This window comes from Aristolochia californica, unplaced genomic scaffold, assembly GCF_029961685.1.
Source record: "Aristolochia californica isolate CCGP_79_NKW_82.1479 unplaced genomic scaffold, dmAriCali1.0.hap1 SCAF_8, whole genome shotgun sequence".
Lineage (NCBI taxonomy): Eukaryota > Viridiplantae > Streptophyta > Magnoliopsida > Piperales > Aristolochiaceae > Aristolochia > Aristolochia californica.
Window position 1 is genome coordinate 35430632 of NW_027182279.1, and position 7196 is coordinate 35437827.

A 7196-nucleotide genomic window follows, 5' to 3' on the forward strand; every position below is an offset into this window, starting at 1 on the left:
TGATTTTTTAGAATTTCAACGACAAGGTCATGTTTCTGATGTAGTGGATGCCGTCAGAGTGAATATTGTTTTTACATCAAGTGGGATGAGGACATGTTTCTGGTGTAGTGGATGCTGCCAGAGTGATGTTGTTTTTAAATCAATTGACAAACAAGTTCGTGCATTGTGTTTCATAGTTATTATTAATATGAGGCTCTTCTTGTGGTTGCTATAGCGTTTTGGGGTGGACTCTGTCCTCTGCATAGATGTACTTAGAAATCGTACTTGCGATGTACATCCTATGTATCCGACATACTTATCTTCAACTCCTTGTCATATGATTGCGATGAAAAAGGAGATGCATATGTTTGAGTGCTTACTAACGTTGGTATAGGTTTCATCTGGATGTATCCGGTTTCTATTGAGTGTGTTTCATTTTGAGTTCAAGGAATTCCACAAGTTGAAAATCTTTCATACTGTATGGTATTATTCTGCAATTCTTTGGAGTTGAAATACAAGCTGGCTTGCTTCAATCATGGACATGTTATATGAAGTTTTACTTGGTCATGCATCTTGATTTTCAGACATGAACCATACTGCAATAACGTGCATGGAGTTTCAACAGAAGTGACATTCTAAGGGGGGGTTAGTGCCCCAAAGTGGATTCTTGAAGATCAAGTCATGTCATGTACATGAAGATCAGGTAAGAATTTGTGTTAGTGTTGACGACTTCATGTGCACTGGAAAACAGTTTCCAGTGTTAGTGCCCCAACATGAGAAAAACATAAAAAACAAGAGAATTTCTAAACCTTTACAGTGCACTTAATTACAACATAATCCTTAAACCCCAAATTAGGTAAAACAACCATTATTACTACACGAATAAGTTATTGAATGTATAATTAAATATACTAATATATTTATTAATTAAATTAGATATTTTATTATACATTAATATGGTAATTACATGAGCCAATGAAATACATATATGATTAATTAAAAATAATAAATAAATAACATTATAAATAAAAAAACAAAAGTAATACATTGAGTTATTAATTTATTAATAACATATGATATATTTTAACCTAAAAATGAATAATTTAAGAGAAAAAATTGATCTAATCATAACTTTAACACACTATATATTTGTACATAATATATTTTATGTATTATTAATTAATAATATATTATCACAAAATTTAAAACCATTGGTTTAATTAACTATAACAATCGGATAATTATGCCAAAATAATTTATCAAATATTTATTTTAACAATATTTTAATTATAACTATTAAATCACTATTTTAATATAGTAATTGTAAAATAAAAATAATTATTTTATAAATAAAAATAATTATTTTATAAATAAAAATAATTATTTTATAAATAAAAATTATAAATTAATAATTTTTATGAAGATAGTTTAATTTTTCCTAACTTAGGAAAAATTAAACATCTTCGTTTTCCTCAGCAGCGAGCCAGCGGGGCGATGGCGACGGCGACGGCGACAGCTAGGCAAAGGCAACGGCCGGCGACGGCGGCGGGCAATGCCGACAGAGGCGGCGCTCCGACGGTACGCCGAGAGGGAGAAGAGAGGGAGGCCGAGAAGCTCTGCAAATGCTCGACCTCCTGTGCTCTGAGGGAATGAGAGAGGGTTGCGGAAATGAGAGAGGGTTGCGGAGACGAGAGAGGGTTGCGGGAACGGAGACGAGAGAGGGCTGTGGGAATGAGAGAGGGCTGCGGGAACGGAGACGAGAAAGGGCTACGGGAATGAGAGAGGGCTGCGGGAACGGAGACAAGAGAGGGCTGCGGGAATGAGAGAGGGCTGCGGGAAAGGAGACGAGAGAGGGAGCAGAGAAAGAGAGATGGCTGCGGGAATGCAATGGCAGAGAGGGTGTGCGGCAGAGAGAGCCCCGAGAGACAGCCCCGCGCGAGAGTCATGTAGATGATTCTCAAAATCGGGCGGAAAGCACTTTTCGCCCGTTACTCTTGAGACATGAACTCTTGATTGATGTATATTCATGTACATGACATGAATTTGGGCGCTCCCTAACGACATCAGGACATGACCTGCGTAATGCGCATGAAGATCATGTCCTGAGTCATGTGCACTAACCCCCCCTAAGTTCTACTTGACTTTTAATATTGTTTTTCTGATCCTGATTTACTTTTATGTGAGTATGATTGAAATTTGCTTTCAGGAGTGGTATTTTTTTGGGGAATTTTTTTGGTTGGCTTCGTTGAAGACACTCCTTTCTCTTTTACATATTTTGAGTTCTCTATGTAGTTTAGTGATGTTGTTTAGTGATGTTGCATGACTAATTTTCTATGTTCTACTTTTTTTTTAAGATTGCCATTTTGATCGTAATTTAGTTTTATTCGAGTACGACTGAATTTTGATTTCAGGATTGGTATTTTTTTGAGGAAAAAATTGATTGGCTTCACAGAAGGCACTTCATTTCTCCTTTTCATATTCTTTCTTTTGTACCTGGTTTGCCGAAGTCGCCGAACTGACATTCTCTACTTGATTTTTAAGATAGCCTTTTTTATGCTGATTTAGTATTATTTGAGTACGACTGAATTTTGATTTCAGGGCTGGTGATTTCTTTGGGGAAATTTTTGGTTGGCTGCCTTGAAGGCACTCTTTTCTCCTTTGCATGTTCCGACTTCTTTATCTGGTTTGTCAATGTTATTAGTTTATTTTAAAGTTTCAGTTTCTTTACTAGGACGTCATTGCAAAAGAAAAAAAAGCTCTTCGGTATTTCATAGATGATATGCCTTTTTGAAAGGTTGATCGAAGAGGATTTTTTTCCACGTCTACATCCTTCAGTTTCAGGTTTCAAACGTACTCGTGTGCCTGTCAAAAGTTCAAACTCTGTATCTTTTTTGCTTATGGATCTTATCACGCTTCATTCATCACTATTTCTGGTAGAGTGACTCAACAATCTTGTACGTGCGGGAGAAGGCATGTGCTGGGAGAGGTACAAGTACTAAAGGTCATAAAAAATTGGGTTCTTGTTTGGTTTGAAGTAATCATTTGATTAATATTGTGGTTAATTTTTTACAATTTCAATGACAAGATCATGTTTCTTGTGTAGTGGATGTCGCCAGAGTGAATATTGTTTTTGCATCAAGTGGGATTAGTTCTGGTGTAGTGGATGTTGCCTGAGTGATGCCATTTTAAAATCAAGTGACAAACAAGTTCGTGCGTTGTGTTTCATAGTTATTATTAATATGAGGCTCTACTTGTGGTTGATGTAGTCTTTTAGGGTGGAACGTGTCTCCCCTCTGCGTAGATGTGTTTAGAAATCTTACTTGTGGTTTACATCCTACATATCTGACATACTTATCTTCAACTCCTTGTCATATGATTACGATGGAAAAGGAGATGCATATGTTTGAGTGCTATCTAACGTTGGTGGAGGTTTCATCTGGATGTATCCAATTTCTGTTGATCGGCGTCTGACTTGTTCAAGGATTTCCACAAGTTGAAAATCATTAATAACTTATGGTATTATTCTACAATTCTTTTGAATTGAAATACAAGTTGGCTTGCTTCAATTAGGGACTTGTTATAAAAAGTTTTACTTGGTCATGTATCTTGATTTTCAGACCTGGACCATATTGCAATAACGTGCATGGAGTTTCAACAGGAGTGGGATTCTAAGTTCTACTTGATTTTTAATATTGTTTATCTGATCCTGATTTACTTTTATCTGAGTATGACTGAATTTTGATATCAACAGTGGTATTTTTTTGGTTGGCTTCATTGAAGACACTCCTTTCTCCGTTACATATTCTAACTTTTGTATCTGGTTTGGCGATGTTGCAGGACTGACATTCTATGTTCTACTTGATTTTTAAGATTGCCTTTCTGATGCTGATTTAGTTTTATCTGAGTACGACTGAATTTTGATTTCAGGACTGGTGATTTCTTTGGGGAAATATTTTGGTTGGCTTCATTGAAGGCAATCATTTCTCCTTTGCAACTTCTGATTTCTCTATCTAGTTTGCCGATGTTATTAGTTTATTTTAAAGTTTTAGTTTCTTTACTAGTACGTCATTGTAGATTAAAAAAAGCTCTTCTGTATTTCACAGATGATATGCTTGTTTGAAAGGTTGATCGAAGGGGATTTATCCTTCAGTTTCGGGTTTCAAACGTACTTGTGTTCGTGTCAAGAGTTTTAAACTTGGTATCTTATTTTCTTATGGATCTTATCACGCTTCATTCGTCATTGTTTCCGTTAGAGTGGCTAAACAATCTTGTTGGTGCAAGAGAAGGCATGTGTTGGGAGAAATTTGTTTGTAGGATTGGAAGTACAAGTATTAAGGGTCATAGCAAATTGGGTTCTTGTTTGGGTTGAGGTAATTATTTGATTAATATTGTGTTTGATTTTTTATAATTTCAATGAGGTAATGTTTCTGGTGTAATGGATGCTGCTAGAGTGAATATTGTTTTTGCATCAAGTGAGACGATGTCATGTTTTTGGTGTAGTGGATGCTGCCAGAGTGATGTCATATTTAAATCAAATGACAAACAAGTTCGTGCGATGTGTTTCATAGTTATTATTAATTTGAAGCTCTCCTTGTGGTTGTTGTAGTCTTTTTGGTGGAACGTCTATCTTCTATATTGATGTGCTTAGAAATCTTACTTGTGGTATACATCCTATGTATCCGACATACTTCCAACTTCTTGTCATATGATTACGATGGAAAAGGAGATGCACATGTTTGAGTGCTTTCCAACTTCGGTGTAGGTTTCATCTGGTTGTATCAGGTTTTTGTTCATCAACGTGTCTGACTTTGAGTTCAAGGTTTTCCACTAGGCGAAAATCATTTATTATGTATGGTATTATTCTGCAATTCTTTTGAATTGAAATTCAAGTCTGCTTGCTTCAATCAAGGACTTGTTATATGAAGTTGTGTCTTAATTTTCGGACCTGGACCATATTGCAATCACGTGCATGGAGTTTCAACAAGAGTGACATTCTAAGTTCTACTTAATTTTTAATGTTGTTTTTCTGATCCTGATTTACTTTTATTTGAGTATGACTGAATTTTGATTTCAGGAGTGGTGATTTTTGTGGTTGGCTTCGTTGAAGACACTCCTTTCTCCTTTGCTTATTTTGAGTTCTCTATCTGGTTGAGTGATGTTGCAGGACTAATATTCTATGTTCTACTTGATTTTTATGATTGCCATTCTGATCCTGATTTAGTTATATTTGAGTACTGACTGAATTTTGATTTCAGGATTGGTAATTTTTTGGGAAAATTTTTGGTTGGCATCATTGAAGGCTCTCTAGGCTCCTTTGCATATTCTGACTTTTGTGCCTAGTTTGGCGATGTTGCCAGACTGACATTCTATGTGCTACTTGATTTTTAAGATTGGATTTTTTATGGTGATTTAGTTTTATCTGAGTACTACTGAATTTTGATTTGCAGGACTGGTGATTTCTTTCGGGAAATATTTTGGTTGGCTTCATTGAAGGCACTGTTTTTTCTCCTTTGCCTATTCTGATTTCTCTATTTGGTTTGCAGATGATAATAGTTTATTTTAAAGTTTCGTCATTGTAGAGTAAAAAAAAAGATCTTTGGTATTTCACAGATTATATGCTTGTTTGAAAGGTTGATCGAAGGGGATTTTTTCCACGTCTACATCATTCAGTTTCGAGTTGCAACTGTACTCGTGTTCCTGTCAGAGTAACAAGCTTGGTATCTTATTTGCTTATGGATTTTATCACACTTCATTCGTCACTATTTCCGTTAGAGTGGCTCGACAATCTTGTAGGTGCGCGAGAAGGCATGTACTGGGAGAAATTTATTCTTAGGATTGGAAGTACAAGTACTAAGGGTCAGACCAAATTGGGTTCTTGTTTGGGTTGAGGTAATTATTTGATTAATATTGTGGTTGATTTTTTAGAATTTCAACAACAAGGTCATGTTTCTGGTGTAGTGGATGCTGTCAGAGTAAATATTGTTTTTGCATCAAGTGGGATGAGGATGTGTTTCTGGTGTAGTGGATGCTGCCAGAGTGAATATTGTTTTTGCATGAAGTGGGATGAGGACAGGTTTCTGTTGTAGTGGATGCTGCCAGAGTGATGTCGTTTTTAAATCAAGTGACAAACAAGTTCGTGCTTTGTGTTTCATAGTTATTATTAATATGAGGCTCTTCTTGTGGTTGTTGTAGCCTTTTGGGGTATCCTCTGCATAGATGTACTTAGAAATCTTACTTGCGATATACATCCTATGTATCCGACATACTTATATTCATCTCCTTGTCATATAATTACGATGGAAAAGGAGATGCATATGTTTGAGTGCTTACTAACTTTGGTGTAGGTTTCATCTGGATGTATCCGGTTTCTTTTGATCATCGTGTTTGATTTTGAGTTCAAGAATTTCCACAAGTCGAAATCTTTCATACTGTATGGTATTATTCTGCAATTCTTTGGAGTTGAAATACAAGTTGGCTTGCTTCAATCATGGACATGTTATATGAAGTTTTACTTGGTCATGCATCTTGATTTTCAGACCTAGACCATACTGCAATAACGTGCATGGAGTTTCAACAGAAGTGACATTCTAAGTTCTTCTTGACTTTAATATTGTTTTTCTGATCCTGATTTACTTTTATTCGAGTATGACTGAAGTTTGATTTCAGGAGTGGTGATTTTTTGGGGAATTTTTTTGGCTGGCTTCATTGAAGACACTCCTTTCTCCTTTGCATATTTTGAGTTCTCTATCTAGTTAAGTGATGTTGCAGGACTAATTTTCTATGTTCTACTTGTTTTTTAAGATTGCCATTCTGATCCTAATTTAGTTTTATCTGAATATGACTAAATTTTGATTTCAGGACTGGTATGTTTTTGGGGAAAAAATTGGTTGGCTTCACAGAAGGCACTTCGTTTATCCTTTTCATATTCTTTCTTCTGTACCTGGTTTCCCAATGTTGCCGGACTGACATTGTCTACTTGATTTTTAAGATTGCCTTTTTAATGCTGATTTAGTTTTATCTGAGTACGATTAAATTTTGATTTTAGGGCTGGTGATTTCTTTGGGGAAATTTTTTAGTTGGCTGCCTTGAAGGCACTCTTTTCTCCTTTCCATGTTCCGACTTCTCTATCTGGTTTGTCGATGTTATTAGTTTATTTTAAAGTTTCAGTTTCTTTATTAGGACGTCATTGCAGAAGAAAAAAATCTCTTCGTTATTTC

At 35.7% G+C, this 7196-nt stretch overlaps 1 long non-coding RNA gene across 1 annotated transcript; it reads left to right on the top strand.

The window, feature by feature from the left end:
* The first annotated feature begins 5568 nt into the window (after window positions 1-5568).
* On the top strand, window positions 5569-6170 carry LOC137939523 (uncharacterized). The gene is made up of 2 exons (XR_011109950.1): window positions 5569-5868; window positions 5938-6170. It is a non-coding gene; the product is annotated as an uncharacterized lncRNA (long non-coding RNA).
* The last annotated feature ends 1026 nt before the right edge of the window (window positions 6171-7196 follow it).